This window comes from Microplitis demolitor, chromosome 5 (assembly GCF_026212275.2).
Source record: "Microplitis demolitor isolate Queensland-Clemson2020A chromosome 5, iyMicDemo2.1a, whole genome shotgun sequence".
Taxonomy (NCBI): domain Eukaryota; kingdom Metazoa; phylum Arthropoda; class Insecta; order Hymenoptera; family Braconidae; genus Microplitis; species Microplitis demolitor.
The window spans coordinates 12360912-12381859 of record NC_068549.1 but is presented as its reverse complement, the minus strand read 5'-3'; the positions used below and the strand labels follow the sequence as shown (position 1 = coordinate 12381859).

At 32.6% G+C, this 20948-nt stretch overlaps 1 protein-coding gene across 1 annotated transcript in view; it reads left to right on the top strand.

Annotated features, from left to right (window-relative positions):
• The window catches only part of LOC103578002 (synapsin), a 426902-nt gene that overhangs the window by 61817 nt on the left and 344137 nt on the right, over window positions 1-20948 (top strand). The window contains exon 2 of the mRNA XM_014442888.1: window positions 16791-17172. The gene's annotated coding sequence lies outside the window, so the exon portion shown is untranslated. The remainder of the gene's footprint in view (window positions 1-16790; window positions 17173-20948) is intronic.

Genomic DNA, 20948 nt, shown 5'->3' with positions numbered 1-20948 from the left:
CGATTCTGGTTTTAAGGTAACTAAGGTGTATTGACTTGGCTTCTCGATTGAATAAGGAAATACAAGTATTTCTTGTGTTTTTAATGTGTTTGAATGGTTTATTACCTCAATAATACTAAAATCGTTATGTTATTCCAATAATAAAATATTCACTCGGTTATGAGGGGACACATACAGTTCTCCCCGCTCTAGTTCTCACTACCACGCGTATACTCTGCTCCGACTTGGAGAAGACTTTCTATAGCGAGAATACCTCTTCTTATGTTCAGAGATTTTTGTCTTACCAGGGTACGGTAGTATTTCAATATACAGATTTTTTTCTTTTTAATTTTGTGTCCTCCACCCTGGTCGTAACAGCCTCGCAGAGTCCTATGCAAATAATTTTTTTTTTATATATTTTTTTTTTGCGAAGTATAGGACAAAATGATAGTTCAAGGACTATCCCCAAACTATCTAATACGTCGGAAAAACGTCCTCAAACTATGCGAATAGGATAACTCAACTTTAAGGACTGTCCTCAAAGTTAAGTTATTTCGGGGTCTATTACTTTGAGGACTGTCCTCAAAGTAATGTTAATTTGAGGACTGTTATTTTGAGGTCTGTCTTTAATTTTATATTTTTATAAGTTCCTAATACTACAATCAAACACAAGATCAATGAAACGAAATTCATTTTGGATAAATTCTGAGATTGAAACGATTTAAACCTCTGTGGAGTCGTATGAAACCACGTAAATTAAAAAGGAAAAAAAGTGTTATCAGCAAAAATTCTGTGGTAATATCATTTATGAACAAAAAAGGTCCGCTCCAAATTAAAAACTACTCATTAGATTAAATCGTCTAAGCGATCATGTTAAAGAATAAGAATCATAGAAACTATGTACTCATTTTACAATTAAAATATTTGATGCTTTTGAAGTTATAAATTCTCGAAGTCAAAAAAGCAAGCTCGTAAGCAATTGACCCTTGCTACAATAATTATTGATTTGTTGCACATGTATGCGCATTTTCTTGTAGGGAATGAAAAGATGTTTCGTGTGAGCTCTGGGTGAGCTTACAGTACAATTTCTAAAATTGTTACTGCAAAAAAAGTTTTTTTTCGAACATTTGACTACGAGAGAAAAAATCTTATCGTAAAAAAAATTTTTTTATAATAATTAGAAAAGCTAAAATTTGAATGTTATAGGCTTTGAAATATCATTTCTCATGGATAACTTTTTATTCTTAATTTCCTATCAGTGCAAGTTTTTCGTGTATCTCGCACCGATTGCCCATGATGCATATACATGAGTGCAGACACACCGTAGCAGCATTGGATAAAGACGTGCTGTGGAAACTTTTATTTTACGAAATTCTGACATTTTACAAAGTTTCAGAAAAATTTTATAAAATTTCATAAAACTATACAAATTTCAATAATGGCAATACTATTGGATCTAGATCAGTTTTATGAAATTGTATAAAATTTCATAAACATTTATCGAATTTCACTTTAACTGCTTGTGATCTTGATAACAATCATGGGAAATTTTATAAATTATAAATTTATAAGATATCTTTTTATAAAGTTGATAAGATGCAAGCCACATCAGTACAATAGATTACGATGTAAAACGTTTATTACTTTTTATTTTATACTGTTTGGACTTTGTAAGCTAGTTAATAGTTATAAAATAAAATAACAAAGAATAATTTATTCGTTACGAATTGTTGTTATGACAAACGAAAAACTTTTAAAAAGCTGATATTTTAGTGTCTTAGTGGAATTTTCAGTTACACTTTATTCTAAACCTGATTTTTCATAATCCAGGAAAATTACTTACTCTTCCAATTTTTAAAACGATAAAGAAATTCCTGTTATTATGGAAAAAAAAATATAATTTAACAATATTTAGCTTCGTCAGATAAACATTTTGAGATTAAACTTCGAGAATTATACCAAATTTGAGTTAATACTTTGTTTAAGCAAATACTCATTATTTAAATTATTAATTTTTTTTTTTTATGTAACTAAAATTTAAATTGACTCAGCGTCAATACAAAGGAAAGAAATAAAAAATTAGTCAAGATCTATTTACTTTGAAATAGAATCTCTAACAAAGTTACATAATTAAAGAAAATAGAATTGTCTCCGACCACAGTAGCTAAAAATCAAATTCCTCAGAAAAAAAAAAAATAAATAAATAAATATAAAAATAAAAACGCCTATTTCGCAAAGAATTTAGTTAGCTATTAAAATTTTTGTCATATTTTTATTAGGTTAATCGGAGCTCTGATTATATCAGAAGATTTTTCATATTCTGGATTCGAAAAATCTCAATATAAACTTTCATTAAATGGTTTGAATTTGCGAGAAATGAAACTGTTTTAAAATCTCCGATAAACAAAACCTCAACTTAACTATTTTTTAACCAATGACAAAATGTTTTTTTGAATAGAGATACTGAGAATAAACTACAACTAAATTTAAATTAAAATCAATCGAAAAGAAACCAGCAGTAAGCTCCGCAAGAATTTGTTATTTACAAGTATGGGTGCATCAAGAAAGCAGTTTTAAATTTCACTAAAACCAAATTGGAATTGATTTAATCATACAAATGTTATTAAACTTGAAAGGTTAATAATAGGTATGAAAACATTCGAATTTAAACAATATTAAAATGGGTCAGATGCGACGTAGCATATATTATTTACATGCAAAACAAAAATTGTTATAGGTCATTTTTACCATTTCAAATTGATAAATATGCTCTACTAAAAGTTTTACTTAAAATATTCGAGTACTTTATGATTAATAAAAAATTTAACAGATATAATTTGGGCGATTTAATCTAGTGGATTCGATTATGGTTCTGCTCTAGACTGGAGAGGAAAATTAAAGAGAGATCGGAAAGATACCATGCAGCTTCAAAACAACCTAACTGTCAAGACAGTCCGTGAAGACAAAGCAAATACTTTGAGGACTTTCTTTAAGCTGCCGTCACTATCCCGGATTTTAAAAATAGAGAAAATCTTAATTTTTGTAGAGGGAAGTTAAAAAACAACGTAAAATTTGAGTTAAAAATACTCTCAAATGTTATAAAGTATGATAAAATTCATGATATTTGGTAGAAATCCGTAATAATTTCTGAAATTTAGTAAATTTTTCACTAACAAACTTAAATTGTGTATATATCAACTATATGTGTATTAAACCGATAGTTTGAGGACGATTCTCCAATTAAACCGATTGTTTGAGGACATTTTGATAGTTTGAGGACTCGGTCAAAGTTTTTTTATACCTAACCTGTACTCTGAGAATCTGTACATTGAGAAGTGTTAAAAAACAAATTTAATTCATTTTGAATTTTTTTATACGCCCTTACAGTTCTCGGTATAGGTGCTGGGAGCCACATAAGAGCGTTAACGATTTTTTAACTTCCCGTTAACAAAATTGAAAATTTTCAAAAATTCGAAAAAATATTGGTTTCGGTCCGATTTTCGAAATCCGAATTTCTACCAGATTTTGACATTTTGAGGTTCTAGGAAGCTATCCTGACGAATTTCATGATGATGTCCGAGTGTATGTATGTCTGTACGTACGTACGTATGTAAATATCTATAACTCTTGAACGGATGAACCGATTTCTATCGTTAACGTGTTATTCGAAGCGGCTCAAGGAGCTCGAAAACAGCGGGAAGTTGTGGGGCTGACCCGCAGGGTCAACTGATAGACCGATTTTTTTTTCTCGAATCAATCTATTTAACATCTAAAAAAATCAAAATAAAAACCAAAAAATTTTTTTCTAAATTGGAAAAGAGGTGACAAAAAACCTGCAAAATTTTTGAATGGATTTTTGTAGGAAATTAAACGTTCTATAAAAAAAGTCACTTATCATTTTTTGATAAATCCATCTGCTTAAAAGTTATTAGATCTTAGATTCAAATTGATAGTAAATTTCGAGATCTTTTTATTTTCCCAGCAAAACTATCAGACTTATTATAAAATATCATGAGATCATTTTTATAGACGATTTTATTCCCTATAAATTATTCCGAATAAAGTTTTTTTGGATTCCACACTGTTTTCTAGATGTTTTCGTTTTAATGTCAAACTAATGAAATCGATCAGAACACTACTTTTTTCAAGAGCTTGACATTAAGATGAAAATAACTAGGAAGTTATACGAAATTTTAATAAACTTTGTGACAGATAATTTGTAGGGAATAAAATTGTCTAGAGCGTTAATATATAATGGATCAAAAAAAAAAAAAAACTTTAAAAACGCCGTTTTTTCTATAACTTCAAAAAACTCATTTTTCACTAACAAACTTGAATTTAATATAACAACTATGTGTATTAAACCGATAGTTTGAGGACCATTCTCCAATTAAACCGATTGTTCGAGGACATTTCGATAGCTTGAGGGCTGGCTGAAAATTTCCTTATATACAACCATTACTAAGATTACAGGTCCAAACTGTCAAAATCGTTCATACTTTACGTTCAAAAAGAAATTCTAAAGAAAAAGAAAAAAATTGAACGTATTCAGGTTGAAAAATCTAATTGATGATCCATTAACATAAATCTACAAAAAAATTGATTTCTTAATTTTATGTGTAGTCTTGAGAAAAAAACTCAGAATCAAAAAACATTATTTTTCTAGATTATGCTTTTTTTAGATATCAAAAAGCATGATTCTAGGAAACAAATTTTTTACACTTCTTTTATGGCAATCAGTACTATAAGAGTGTATAAAAAAAATCAAAATGCGTAAGCTTAGTATAAATACTAATATTTATACTTTTCAAGGGAAAACGTATCATTAGATATTAACAATTTTTTCGTATGCTCTCATAACTTTAAAACGGTAGAATTTGCTGAAATACGCCCTTATGGCACTTGCAATAGTTTTTTTAGAAGAGTATTATAATAACCGCCCTTATTTAAAGAAATGATATGAAATGATTTAAAACAATTTGAATCGTCTAATATATAGATATACACTTATCATAAATTAAATCATTTGTTTTTAATCAGGGTGGACTTCATTGTTTAAAACCATCCTCGAAGTACCGGTTAGACATGGGAAAACTTTTATCCGGTTCTCACACTATTAAAAATCTCTCAAACAATCGGCTTAATTTGAGAATTGTTTACAAACTATTGGTTCAATACACATTAGGGTGGATGAAAAAAATCAAATATTTTTTTTTTCTTACAAGCGATACGGAAAAATGGGTTGCTAGACACCTTAAAAAAATTCTCACCAAATATGATCTCTTAATTTTAATAAGAACATCCTGCTAATCGCAGTTTTTTATTTTTTTTTATTTCAATAGAAAAAAATTCATACCCTATTATTAATTGATTCTTCAGGAAAAATTTTTTCGAGAATTATGTAGAAAATTTAATGCTCCTCAAAAAGGTATCTTATATTTTTTCCGTTAACCTCACCATTTGAATAATATTGAAGATTTAAGTTTGATTATTCTAAGACAAATTTCACTTTTGTTTATTAATTTTGTAACTCGATAATAAATGACTATTATAAAATGCGCAATGCAAATTTTTGTAGGAAATTAAATGCTCTATAAAAATGGGATCTTATGTTTTGGCGATTAAATTAAGCGTTCAAAAGATATTTATCAAGGTTTCATGTTTACTGATTTCAAAAGTTTTTGATTAGATATTTGAAAAATTTCAATGTAATTTATGAATTTCATACGGTTTTTATTTTTTGTTATTAATATAAGTATTATTTGATTTTTATTTTTAACATTTTTAAAAATTTGTTTTCAATAATTAAATAATAACTAAACTAAACTAAACATTTCATTTTTAATCATTAGAAATCAAATCATGTTGTTTTTTTTCGATAACATCTTTAAAACATCGTTACGAATATTTTCAATATAGCTGGATTTTGTTCTAGGGAAAATTTCTTCTCTACGAAGAGTAATTTCGATTTTTATGGCAAGTTGTTGAAGAGCACCGAAAAAATTAGCCTACTTACAGCAAAAAATTGTTCGCAGATTAATCATTCAGTTGAAAATTGAATTGAAACACTTTTTTATACCTAATTGGACATTTTTTTTCTCTGAAACTGAAACATATATATATTTTTAATAAAAACTCTGCTTTTTTTATTGATAAATAATTAACTAAGCGTTAAATAATGTAGAATTTTTTTTTAAATGTAGACGAAGATATTTACACATAAAAAAAACTAAAAAAATATTCTGAAGTATCTATGTTGATGAAAACTAAAATTTGTGTAAATTTTTTCAAGAGTTGTAAATTAAATTGGAATTTTTTGAATATCTAATCAAAAACTTTCGAAATAAGTAAACATGAAAGTTTGATGATAAATATCTTTTGAACGCTTAATTTAATCGCCAAAACATAAGACACCATTTTTATAGAGCATTTCAATTTCCTAAAAAAATTTGAACTGCACATTTTATAATAGTCATTTATTGTTGAGTTATAAAATTAATAAACAAAAATGAAATTTGTCTTAAAATAATCAAACTTAAATCTTCAATATCATTTAAATGGTGAGGTTTACAGAAAAAATATAAGACACCTTTTTTGTAAAGCAGTAACTTTCTTATAAAATTATTGAAGAACATTTTTCTGTATAATCAATCGATCAATGATGAGGCATGAATTTTTTTCTATTGGACTGAGAAAAAAATAAAAAACTGAGATGAGTAGGATCTTCTTATTAAAATTAAAAGCTCATATTTGGTGAGAATTTTTTTAAGGTGTTTCGCAACCCATTTTTCCGTGACGCTTGTAAAAAAGAAAATATTTAAATTTTTTAACCCACCCTAATACACATTTAAATAATGTATAAAATGTTAGTCTTTTAGTCAAATTGAGCTTATTAACTTTCAGAGGTTGTTATGAATTTCAAAGTAAAATTTAGAATAAAATATGAATTCTGATTATTTTTGTAATTTTAAAAATTTGCAAGCAAATTCTTCTACATGTTTTATCGAGTGGATTTTTGAGAAAGGTTTTTAAAACGTGTTAATTTACCGAACTTTCATACAGGTTTCGAAAAAATTTTGAATTAAATTTTTTTGGGCCACAGTACAGCATACACTCAATGTTAAACGTTGTTCCGATCTTTTTTAATCTTAACTTTATTGGAAAATTCATTCGATAACTCTTTCAATTATCTCAATTAAATTTTCTTGACACAAAATTTCCTATTATAATTTTTTTTAAATTCATTAGGATTATAATATTCTTATCTAACGGCTAAGTTACATTTAGCCATTGTGTTAAATTTCGCACCACCTAGCAATCTTTAGATCATATTTTTTTATGAATGTACCAAGACATCCATAACTCATTCACATTTCCGGTCCTAATATATGATATTATGAGGACGGTCCTCGAACTATCGGTTTAATTGTAGAATGAGCATAACAATTTTTTTTCTACAGTATATAAAAAAAAAATCAGTGCAGCGGATTTATAACATTATATATCACGTAAAAAAAAGGTGGCTCAAACTATCGTGTATAATAAAGTATAATCGTCTTTGATAGTTTGGAGCCATCCTCAAAATATCGGACCTCAAAGTATCGGTTAGATATAAGGAATCTTTGAGCTAGTCCTCAAACAATCAAAGTGTTCTCAAAGAATCCGTTTAATCGGAGAATTGTCTTCAAACTATCGGTTTAATATATATATATATATATATATATATATATATATATATATATATATATATGTTCTAGCTTACAGATTTATATGTATAATTATCAATATATGCAATACGTATATAGGCTAACTTGTAAGTTTAAGATCCACGTGAGGAAAATATTCGGCGATCGACGACGATCGATGATTGACGAACTTATCCGAAATTATGAAAATCAGTAATATAAGTAGTGACGAAGTCGCTACAGTACTTCTCCTCTTAAAAAAAATATGATGCTTATTTGCAAATGCAAAATCATAAGAAATATTAACAATGCAAAACAAAAATAATAAAGAAAATTTTGAGCATGTTTGCTACGTTGTGAAGAGAGTACTAGCTAGAGAGAATACAATAAATAATAACAAAATAAAAAATGATTAATTTAAACGAGTTTAAATCATATAAAAAAAAATACTTTTATGCATCGTCGGCCACGAAATAGATAGGTTTCAGTCTGTCAATGGAAATCGCAGTATTCATGCATTTGTAGTTAACAATTAAATATTTATCGTGTTGCGCGACGACTTTGTATGGACCTTCATACGCAGCTGAGAATGATGGTCCAACTCGCACCAGTACGTGGGAACAAGTGTTGAGGTCTCTGAAAAAGAAAACAGAACGCTCTCCATGACGCGATGTTCTGGCCGGTGCCAAGTTACTAAAATATGATTTTAAATCACATAAAACGCTTTCAGCATTTGCGTGTTTATTTGACAGAACTAGTAGTTTACTCGATAGACGAATCAGTTCACCGTATACAAGCTCAGCTGGGGTAGCTTGTATGTCCTCTTTCCAGGCTGCTCATAGACCAAGTGAGACAACGGGTAGCACGTCATACCAAGTGTCGTCGTGACACAACAGTGCGGCCTTGAGTTGTCGGTGTAAGCGTTCCACCAGTCCATTGGATTGGGGATGATACGGCGTCGTCACCAAATGTATTATGCCAAATAATTTATGCAGAGATTGGAACAGCGCTGATCTGAATTGTTCTCCTTGGTCAGACGTTATTCTGGTGGGTACACCGTATTTTGAGATTCATCCTCTAAACAGTGCGAGTGCAACAGTATCTGCGTCTCTATTTTTAAGTGCCACGGCTTCTGGAAACCAGGTAAATCTGTCAATGATCGTCAGGCACTTGTTGTAGCCGCGAGATACTGGTAAAGAGACCAAATCGATGTGGATATGCTCAAAACCTTGCGTCGGCAATTCAAAACGAACGATAGGTGACGACACGTGACGATGGATCTTGTTTCGTTGACAATTTATGCGAGCATTGGCCCATTCTCGACAATCTCTCTGGATTGATGGCCAAACGTAGCGTTTGCTTACCAGTTTCTGAGGTGCTCTGGTGCCAGGGTGTGCCAGAGAGTGCAGCGCGTCGAAAACTTTCTTTCGAAGTTGACCAGGAACGTATGGACGTGGTTTACCTGATGAAACATCACAATAAACTGCGGCCGGATGGTCGTTAAAGACAATTTGTTGCCACTGTAGCGACGTTGCTGCGTTGTTAAGAAGATCTCGTAGTTCAGGATCGTTCTTCTGAGCGTTTACCAGCTCGTGCGTGGTAATCGGCGTCGAAATGGCTTCAACGCGTGACAGCGTGCCTGCAACGATGTTCTCGTGTCCAGAATTGTGTCTAAAATCACTTGTAAATTGGCCAATAAAGTCTAGGCGACGAAATTGCCACAGTGATGCTTGTTCAGTACGTCGTTGAAAAGCAAAAAACAACGGCTTATGATCGTACTTCGATAATTTCGGAATAAATGTCTGTAGTTTTCTGCTGAAGAAAGCAAGTGGTTGCCATTCTCCGTCAACTAGTTGTTGCAGAACTGCAGCAATGGCAGTGTTTGATGCGTCCGAGAAAATAGCCCAAGTTGCGTCGTCGTTCGGGTGCGCAAGCATTGCAGCGTTGGCTAATGCCTGCTTTGCGTTGTCATAAGCCTGTCGAAGTTCTGGTGTCTCGACGATCAGCGTTGATCCTTTAACTTTTGGTCCTTCGATCAGTTTATTCAGCGGTGCAAGGATTTCTCCAACATTTCTGATAAATTTCCTGTAGAAATTTATGGTACCTAGAAAACCACGTAACACAAAATTTGTACTAGGAAATTTTAGGTTAATAATCGCGTCTACCCTGTCGGGCAACGGCTTGATACCTTTGTCGCTGATATGATGACCTAAAAATTTTACCTCATGCTGGTTCAACACCGATTTGGCTGCGTTGATGACAAGTCCGTAGTCTTGTAAGCGCTGAAATAAAATTTTTGTGCTCGAGGTATTGCTCCTGGTTCTCTGAAGCTACTAGGACGTCGTCGATGTATGGGAAGACAAACGGTAGGTCTTGTGTGGCCTCATCGATGAAACTTTGGAATGTTTGTGCAGCATTTCGAAGTCCAAACGTCATGTATGGGAATTCGAACAAGCCAAAAAGAGTGATGATGACTGTCTTCTCGATGTCTTTTTCGGCGACGGGAATTTGGTTGAAGGCTCTGACCAAATCTTGCACTGAAAATATCTTTTTACCGTGCAGCGTTGCGGTAAAATCGTCGAGTCTTCAGACTGGATAATTATTGTGTATAGTGCGAGCATTAAGTGGTCGATAGTCACCACATGTTCGCCAGTCTCCACATTTCTTGGATACAAGATGGAGTGAAGATGCCCAAGGACTGGTCGATGAATGTGCAATATCCAGCTGAACCGCCTTGCGAAATTCTTCTTGTGCAATTTTCAATTTATTGGGTGCAAGATGTCGTGCTTCGCACGAAACTGGAGGTCCTGATGTCGTCTTAATATGATGCACTGTCAAATGCTTCTCGGCTGAAGTTATTCTTTCAGGTCGCGTTATAGCCGGGTAGTTTGATAACAGCTTATGGTAAATTGTATCACCTTCAATTAATTTGATGCACTTTGCATTCGAGCGTATTGAATGTACGCGTGTTTGGAGACCAGTGGAGCCGTCACGTAATTGTTTGTGTTTGAGGTTGATTAACAAGTCAAAATGACTTAGAAAATTGGCACCAATAATTGGTTTCGTGACGTCAGCGATGATGAATCCCCACTTAAATTCTCGACGTAAATCGAAGTTTAGTGACTGGGTGATGCACCCGTATGTTTCAATTAGCGAGCCGTTTGCTGTGTGAAGTTGGTATCCTACTTGCGTAGGCTTGCATTTCATCCACCCGTCTGAATAAACAGAGAGATCTGAACCAGAATCCACGAGATATTGAGTATTCGTGGTTAGATCGACGACGAAAAAGTGGTTTGAAGATGCGAGAGAGTCGCTTTCCGCCGCTAGTGATTCTCGTTTACGTTTCTTGAGAACTTGCAGCCTGGCGTACATTTGTACGTGGTTTTATCAAACTTGGTGTGGTAGTAACAGATACCTGTTTTGTCAAGCTTGCAAGGCTTTGATTTGCTTCGAAAGCGATTATTTAGTCCTCGTTTGGGTGATCTGCCGTGGTTCTGGTTGAACGCTGTTGTCAGTGCTGCTACCTGACGAGAAAGTTAGCTGACGTCTCTGCAGCGCCATCGTCTCCTGCGAAAATGATGATGAAGCTACGGCAGCGGTGTGAGTAACTGGAAACATCTCGTGTAGCTTGTAAACTGTTTTAGCTAACTCATCAATGGTAGCCGTGGTTGGAGAGATAGCTAGAAGCTCTTGTGTCTTCTTAGGCAAGTTTGCCAGCCATCTTGCTTTCAGAACAGCGTCATCAATGGTTGGCGTGAGCGATTTAGGATGGCGAAGAAACTGCGAAGGAGATCAGTTATCGATCGCTTCGCCATCTAGAAGCTGACGTGGTTTGGCTTCTTCAGACTATGATAAACATACGATGAGTGTAGCTATCAACTCAGCGTATGGCGTCGTAGTTGGTGGGTTGATGATGAGGGTCTCGACCTAACATACATACTCAGTGTCGATAAGAGAAACCGCGTGGTTTAATTTTTCTTTCTCAGTTGCTACGCCGTGGATCGCAAACTGAGCTTCGAGCTGCGTGAACCATAAACTCATTCGCTTCGGGCTGAAGTGAGGTGCCTTGAGAGAGTTGAGAATCATGGGTTTAGCATCTACAAACTCATCGCCTGCCTTTGAATCTGTCATAGTAAATGTGTGAGAAACACTAACACAATAAAACTAACACATCATTTTAATACCACAGTAAGCGGATTATTGTCCATCAAAGCTAACTCACCCTTTAGGAATATTCGAGAGGCTTCAAGTCGCATAAAAATTATCACTGGGAAAAAATTGAACGCGAACGATAATTTTATAGACTGTATTTTACAGAGGAATTCACTGATCACTTTTATCACAATTTAATTTAAACCCTGATGGTATCCCTTAAATTATAAACCAGTGCGGCATATGTCCAGAATGCCCTGCAACGCACCAGCCGTGGCAAAAGGCTTAAACAACACATAATTCACGCACTTCACTGTTGTATAGAACTCGCGGAATTGATATGTCATGATCAGCAATCAGTGGAGACGCGATGTTTTACACTCAACGTGCTATTTGCCACGTGGAACGTGTGTACGAAATGGCGTTCTCTTCAAAATCATGTCGGGCTGTCACCAATTTAATGAATGGGATGAGGTTCTTGGAACTTAATCACTTCGATAAATAAATTATCTGACTCCAATTATTAGTGTTAACAAAATAATAAATAACTAGATTTATTTAATTAATTATATGATACAAAAAAATGCTGGCCGCATTAGATGCGTGTTAGCGAGTTGCCGTGTGTGTCTCAAATTATACGCGCGTACTGTTGCTATCGAATATCGTATCCGCGTGGGAGAAAATATTCAGCGATCGATGACGATCGATGATTGACAGACTTATCCGAAATTATGAAAATCAATAATATAAGTAGTGACGTAGTCACCACATATTTTTTCAATTTGACTATAAAAATATGAGAGTCATTTTTTTAGAATTTTCGACTGGTCCACTTTGCCCTAGGTGTTATGGGTACGGCTAAAAATGCGGAAATATATTAAATTTTTTTTTAATTTGATCACGAAGTATAGATACCCGGTGTCCGAACGGTATAGAATTTTTTACATTATTTGTGTACACGTATTATTATATTTGCGTACCGATATTATTATCATTACGCTTGAATTACGCACTGGTTAACCTGGCTCGTGAGTATAAAAATAAATTAAATTAACTGTAAGTAAAACAAATTAATCATTCTAATTTAAATAATAATTTTTTTTTTTTTCATCAAGTATGTTTATCGTAATACTGAAATAAATAGGCATTTGACGAGTTTTAAAAATATTTTTGCTAGTAAATTTTCATGGAGACAATTTTTAATACTTTTACATACAATATTAAAAATAAACTATAAATTTAACTCTTTCAAATTTTTGATAACATTAATCTACTTTTTTTAAGAAACAAAATGGTTTGGTGCCTAGTAATTTTGGTATTATTACTCATTATTATTGAGTGTTTTTAACTTCGCAGATTATCTTTTAAACTTGTCGATATTATTGGATTGGAAACACTTAAAAAGTTTCCAGAAATTTTCTAAAACTTACATTTAATTCCGCGTTTCTCAAAATATTTTTTTTAGAGCTGACCAGTAGCAACAATAATTCCTGCGTAAATTTAAACGGGTACTTTTTGAAAAATAGTGCGCTCTACCGGCAAAAATCCGATCCCCTAAATTGATACCATTCTTTTAACATTACGTTCGGACTCCTGGTATCTGTACTTCATAAATTTGACGATAAAAATTTGAAAGAATCATTTTTTCAAAATTTTCGGCTGGTCCATTTTTTCCTCGTGTATCATGCGTAGGGTTAAAAATGCGCAAACATATCGGATTTATAGTAATTAGACGAAAAACAAAAAAATTTTTTTTTATAAAATTTTGGGGGTACCCCGTTTGGTCTACCCTACCCCTTTTTGCTCCCCCTTCCCTTATATTTGATGAGTTATATATGTAGTATAGGGCTTCCATATAGGTATAGATATAAGAAAACATATATCATTTTTGGCCAGTTATATGGTCCCATATTTATTATATTATAACAGGGCTATGCTGCTACTCTGGTCGTCCTTAATTTCCTTTTAAGGGCGCCACTGGAAGGATTAAACGGTCTTCCAGAACCGGTTCTTAATGCTCAGGGTCGGTGTAAAATTTAATTGTAAGAGAAGGAAGGGGAAGGATAATTTTATAAATAACTTAGATTAATTATTACAATAATATTCACTTTTATTTAATTCACAACCTTCCAATTAAAACCTTATAATTTTATAACTTTTGACCTTATACCTTATACTTTATAACTATCAGACCTAATACCTTATAACATTTAGACCTTATAACTATTGACCTTTTGACCTTATAACCTTTGACCATTTACCTTAGAACAATTGACCTAATAAAATCCTACCAATTACCTTTGGCGACTTAATTTACTTAATCTACATAGCCACTACCTTGGCATCACACTCTCACACACTCGATTAAAACATTGCCAACTACCTTTGGACTTATGATTAAAATCGGTTACCTCCCGAATTATTTGTTAACTATTTACACGTTTAAAATTTATTTCCAACACACATACTGCACTCAAGTCCCCTGGACCTTTCTTCACACACACTGAATTTAAGATGGCTTTTCCCGCCACACACTTAATAAATAAATTAATTAATTTTTGAGAAGAATTATGATTATTAATTAATTAATTTCAATTAATTCCTTTCCAATAACCATCATTATTTCTTTCATATAATACTGATTCAATTTCACGAGAATTAACATTTTAAGTTTTAGTTAGTAAAGTTTCATTTCTAATCCTGACTCAACACTCAACTTTCCCGACTTTTACTTATAGATTTTTCCTTATGCCGAGTATATTTTATAATAATTTTATTAACTAATTTTATTTATTTTTAATTTACTTAAATTATTAATTTGGTCCGATTAATTAGTTTAATTAATATTTTGATTGGTTAAATTAATTATTTTAATTAATAATTGAATTTGTAACAACGCGGACTAACTATGGAAAATTCTGGCTCATCGGCCTAGAAATTTCTACGACGCATATAACTCCGGCGACGGCCTGGAATTTTAAGACAACGCCCTGGACCCGGCAATTGGGCCTGGACCCGGTTAGACAACCGTCTGGCTTAATTTTTATTACTAAATTAATTTTACGACTAATTAATTAAATATGGGCCTAGACGCGGACACCTCGACGAACGACTAAGTATTTGTAAATTAAATTAATATTTTGGCTTCGGCCTAAAATAATTAATTTAATTAATACCTGATTTCTTTATCCTGATGCGGTTCTCTTTGTTTCACCGTTTCTCGTCAGATCCTTTTTCCGTCTCGTTCGTCGCGTTCTCCTGCTTTGTCTCGTGTCTTTCCTCCTGTTGTCTCTCGTCTTACTTTTATTTGGTGTTGGCTTCTTCACCTGCGTTTCCAAATAATTAATATTGTGATATCAAAGGTACCGGCTAACGGCCTGGTATCAATAATAGTTAATACAATTATCGCTTGGTTCCGCAAAAGAATCCAAGTCTAAAATTAATTAATTACCTGACTGATGAAGAGCGTCTTGGTTGTTCGGCGTCTTGTCCGGTTGTGTGTCTCAGCCTGGGTTGTCTCTTCACTTATAATTGTACACCCACTCGACCGAATTCGGCAACTTCCGGAAACTTAGCTACCCCTACTTATCACTAAGTGGGACTGACAGACAAGCCCCTACGATTTCCGCGCGGGACGACAGTCGCACTCTACCCCGGATAACCCTGGGGCAGTAATAGATTATATCGACTGCGCACATGATAGAAAATCACGGCAATTAAGCGCGGAAAATTCAAAGTTCCCTGTTACAATATTTTTCCATGTATACTTATCATGCATGGTATTTTAATGCAGGATGTCTACACATACCTATACATGGTCATTTATAAACCATATATGAGCATATATGGTCTTGTATGTCCTGATGAAGTCATATATACTGAGACAAATCGCTTTTTATTTTCGCGATTTTAACCAGCAGCCACCAGAATTCGAGGTATTCTTATTATCAGAAGAACATTAATTCCTTAATCTTGACGTTATTTATTGAATTTTTTTTTATTTCTATTTAAAACCATGGATTCGGTAACTATAAACGAAAAATTCAAAATAACGTGATATTGAATTTGATTTCAACTAAATTATTTATAATATTTCAACTAAAGAGAAATTCTAATGTTTTGATTTGGAGCAGGGTTATCGTCTTCAACTTCGAATTATAAAAAACCAGATTCGAGCTCAGTTGACATCGGGATTTCTTATCGATCAGTGCCAATTATTTTTTCTGGGAACTTTCTTTAATCTTTTAGAATATGTGAATATCTCATTCCAATGAATAATTTTTTTTTTTTTTAAATTACTTTTCTATGGTCGTAATAACACTGTAAATATACTTTCAAGCTATTGTAAGATCACTGTGCAAATTTTTTTTTGTCTCATTATGAAAATACTATAGAATCACTTTAAGACTACCATAAAATCACAGTGAAACTATTTTCGAAAAACAATCGAACCACCGTTGAATTATCGTGGAAATATAGTTATAATGCAGTGAAAACACTGTGTGAAATTAAGCAACCTTTTACTAAGGTTCTAAAACAAATATTAGATGCTATGCTAACATTCAGCTGACATCATGTTTGAAATTAATCCTATTAAGACAATTTTTAACTTGGGTTTAATCATTCGTTAAGCTAAAAGTAGGTTTAAGTATGTTACTTTATCATGCTGACACTTATTAGTGTTGTCACTAATCCAATGGTGATTGCAGAAACAAATTCTCTTGCGGTTTTTATCTGTGAGTACTCGTGTGTTCTTCCCTCGTGATTCATATTTCTTGAAGTGAATTAATAGATAAAGTGTTTTACAGCTGTTCTCAGTATTTAAATGCAACTTATTTGGTAATAGTAGAGAAATATTTTCGTTACAAATTATGCTCATGAATATGCGTAAATGTAATTTATTAAGGCAGAATCACTGCTAAAAACAATTGTTTTTTTTTATAGTAATATATTCTGTTTTTCAATTTTTTTCAGACACCATTTCGGAACGTCAAAATTATTGTTTTCCAAGTTTTTTGACTCATAGTCCGAATTCGATTGCCAGAATTAAAGTGATCTTGTGTAAGCCGTATCAAGTGAAAATAATAATTTCAATTCAAAGTAATTACGTAATCAAACGAGGGTAGTTAGATTACGTCATTTAAAACGAAATATAGTTGAATCCGTAATTAAGTTTTGGGAAAATTGATGGTTAAAAAACATTTTGATTAATACCAACACAAAATCTCAAAATAAGCACGATTACAAGACGAAGTGTGTGTGGAAAGTATTGTGGAACTACTTCATCATCTGCCAACATTTCTTTCTCCAGTTTTCGGCAATCACTTACTTCTAATGTTAATTTCCTGAAACGACGGTAAGTTTTATGCACCATTGAAAGATTTTCATTATTAGAACTTTATATATTTCTTATGCTGCAGTTACTTGTAAGGTCTTGAATTCTATACTGAGCGTTAAATCTGAAAGCGGTTGTCTCTGCTCGAAAGCAGTCTGCTTTTTAAAAGCTTAAAGTACTCATGATTTTACAATATAGTTTCAGATTGTTATAAGGTCAAATAATACAAATTTATCAGTTTTCGTTATCTGATTGCTGATGGTAAGCCGTAAATGCAACGACTAGGATTCGGTCAGGGATTATGTTGCTACAGTATAATGAGAAATTTATTTTTAGAGAGACTCGAAATCCTTTCTCTTTAAATAATAATAGAAATAAAAAAATACTAATATGATTTTTATTACGTAGGCTCAAAATCACATCAATGTCACTAATTAATTATTATGAAGTGACAAATCTCTAATTAATTTATGACCTAATAACTATTCCGTTCCAACAGTTCGATGTAAAGATGGGTATCCACACATCTTTTTACAGAAAGAAGCTATTTAAAAAGCATCCTGAGGTTCAGTAAAGCCCAAAGAAGGCGCAACCCGGCCTTCACCTGAGTATTCGATGTCACGAAACCTCGACTCTACGAAATACGCCTAAAATTTTCCGCATCCCATATTTCCGACGTAAGAGTTACGTGGAAAATGATAATTTGCGATAAAACCCACCTGAATTCGCGACTTTCTATTTGCAACAAATGACTAGAAATTGATTGATGTGGCGGATATTAATGAAAAAAGACTAAAAACATGAAATATCTGTGGGTAGTCGTTCTCCCATCTTGCCTTCAACGCCATATATAACTGCACTTATGGAGTGATATCTATTACAATGATTTTTTTCTGGTTGATAAGCTGTCTTCACGTTCTTCTAACCAATAACGCTCGGCGTCACTTTGCCCCGCCTAGCAGCCGATGGCTAACTACTCACACTCGTATTGTTATTCATCATTGAGTTGGATTTTTATGTGCTCGCCTATCAGTATAATCACGAATTGAACGCAATAATACTTTGTGACAAAAAAAAAATGAAGTCCTTGAGGTATTAACGCTACGAAGTCAAGTATAATAATAAATATAATAAGACAAATTTGTGCTCAATGTCTTTAAATTGTCATGTAGATTTATTTATAGTAATCTTGATTCTTGGAATGATTATCCTGACTATCAAAAATGTCTCAGAGCAATCGAATAATTCTGAAAAATGCCTTGCAACTTCCGGCTGTATTCGAGCTGAAGGAGCTTGAAAATAATAATGTCAATACATTTTTGAGATCTTCAAGCTCCATAATATAGTTATATCGCACATTCCATTGCAAAAATTCAAGTAATAAACAATCGAAAAATCCGGGTGTCAATTGACCCTGCGGGCCAGCTCTAAAACTTCCCGCTCTTTTCGAGCTCCGGGAGCTCGAAAATATTAATGTGACTATATTTTCGAGCTCTTTGAGCTCGAAGATCTTATTGTATGCGATTGTTTTTTTATGAACTTTTCAAACTCTAACAAGTTACGCTTAATCCTAAAGTTTAAAAGTTTAAGAATCGAAAATCATTAATGATCAAGCGGTTTTTAAATATTAAATTCCAATTATGTTCAATAAACTAAATGTATTGAGGCAGAAATCAATGTCAGTGATCGAAATCAAGATTTAAATGAGTTTTGGCTTAGGTCAGAACAATAATATATAAAATATCCGAGAAAATTATTAAAAACTGTGTTTTTTCGATTTTTTCGTTGATAATAGGGATAGAACTAAAGAACAAGTTCAATGGCATTATACGATGATTAAAAGAGACCATAAAGATAAAAAGTTTGTAAGATTTTAGACATATTTTAGTGCAGTACATTTTGATATATCTGGAAAAATAACATAGAATGTTATTTTTTTAACTTTTCAACGCTGATTTCTTTTAAACAAAATAACCGATTTTGATGTTTGAGGTGGCAATAGGCGCGTTTTATCGAAATCTAGAGCTGATTAGAATTTGAAAGCGATCGATTCAGCCATCTTGAAGATATTTGCAAAAAACCGTTTTTTATCATTTCTTTCTCTAACGATATCTCTCGAACAAATTAACTGATTGAGATGGTTTAGGCGGCATTCAACGCGTGTTATAAAGCTCTGAAGCTAATTAGATTTTGAAGTCGATCTTTCAATTCGTTTCTGAGAAATCAATAAAAAACTAAATAAAAAACTTTTTTTTACGTAATTCGCTAATATTTTCGAGTCTACTTAATCAAATGATCTGAAATTTTTAGGAAAGTTGATGGCTTACAAGCTCTTTCGATTGCCGCCTTAAACATCCAAATCGATCCATTAGTTAAAAAGTTATAGACCAGTCACACACATACATACACATACACACACACACAAACACACACACATACATGCATACATACAGACACTCGGACATCATTCTGAAAATAGTCACAATAGCTTTCTAGGACCTCAAAACGTCGACATCTGATTGAAACTAGATTTTCGAAAATCGGGGTGAAAACAATAACTTTCCGAAATTTTTGAAAATCATCGATTTTCTAAGCGGGAAGTTAAAAAATCTATAAACCGTCTTAGCCCTGCGGGCCAGCCTTGAAAGTTTCCACTGTTTACAAGCTCAAGGAGCTCGAAAGCATTGTTGACCATAAACTTTTGAGATCTTCAAGCTCAATAATAGTAATATCGCATATTCCACTGAGAAAAATAAAGTATTAAACAATGACAAAAAAAAATAAATTAAGTGAATCGTTGTTTTTTTTTTTACTTATATCTGCAATATCTGTCAAAATAATGGACCGATTTTTGAGTTTAAAAGCACATTTCACAGAGCTTTCTGACCTTCAACATTGAAAAAATTTTTCGATAAATAATATGATTAGTCATGCCGAAACTTTTGCTCGTCTTAAAAATATAAAGAGAAACAAATGCGACAGACAATATTTAAATTTTAAAAAATTTGAGTAGCGTAAATCGTTCGACTAAAAAAATAACTAAATTCGTACATTAAAAGTTTAAAAATGTTGATTAATTGTCAGTGTAGAACCAGAAATTAAACTCGAATATTAAAATAAAAAATATCAAATAGAGAAGAGATAAACGTTAACCTCAGAGCGCATCATCACTTTTTTTTTAGTCTATAATTTATTTCTAATATATATTCTTACTAGACTTTTAGCTAGGTATACGACCAGACTTTTAGGCGTACACAAAACTTTATATCTACCCCGCAACTCAACTACACATAAAATAACACGCTTAGCCAGGCATTACCCCATACATTTTCCCAAATGCTCACGCACGCATAGACTCGCTTATTAAGCCACATGTTCTCTAAACCATTTCTCCACACACTATATGCTACAGATTCGGCAATACACAGGACCAGACATTCAGCCACACAATATCCCACCCATTATCCTACATTATTTCCCACACATCCTACATATTATCCCACACTCTCAGCCACACACTTACCCACCTATTATCCCACACATTCAGCCAAACATTTTCACACTCATTCAGGCACACATTATCCGACACATTTTTTGACTCATTCAGCTAAAAAAATATTTTTCTTAATTGGTGTCAAAGTGCGTATTTGAATTTACTCGTCTGATATACTACATATATTTAAAAAAAAAAAAAAAATAAAAAAGTTTGCGATTAATAAATTAGTATTATGAAAATATTTCTATTAATTGGTGTTAAAGTACGAGTATACGTAATTACGTATAAAAATTACGTATAA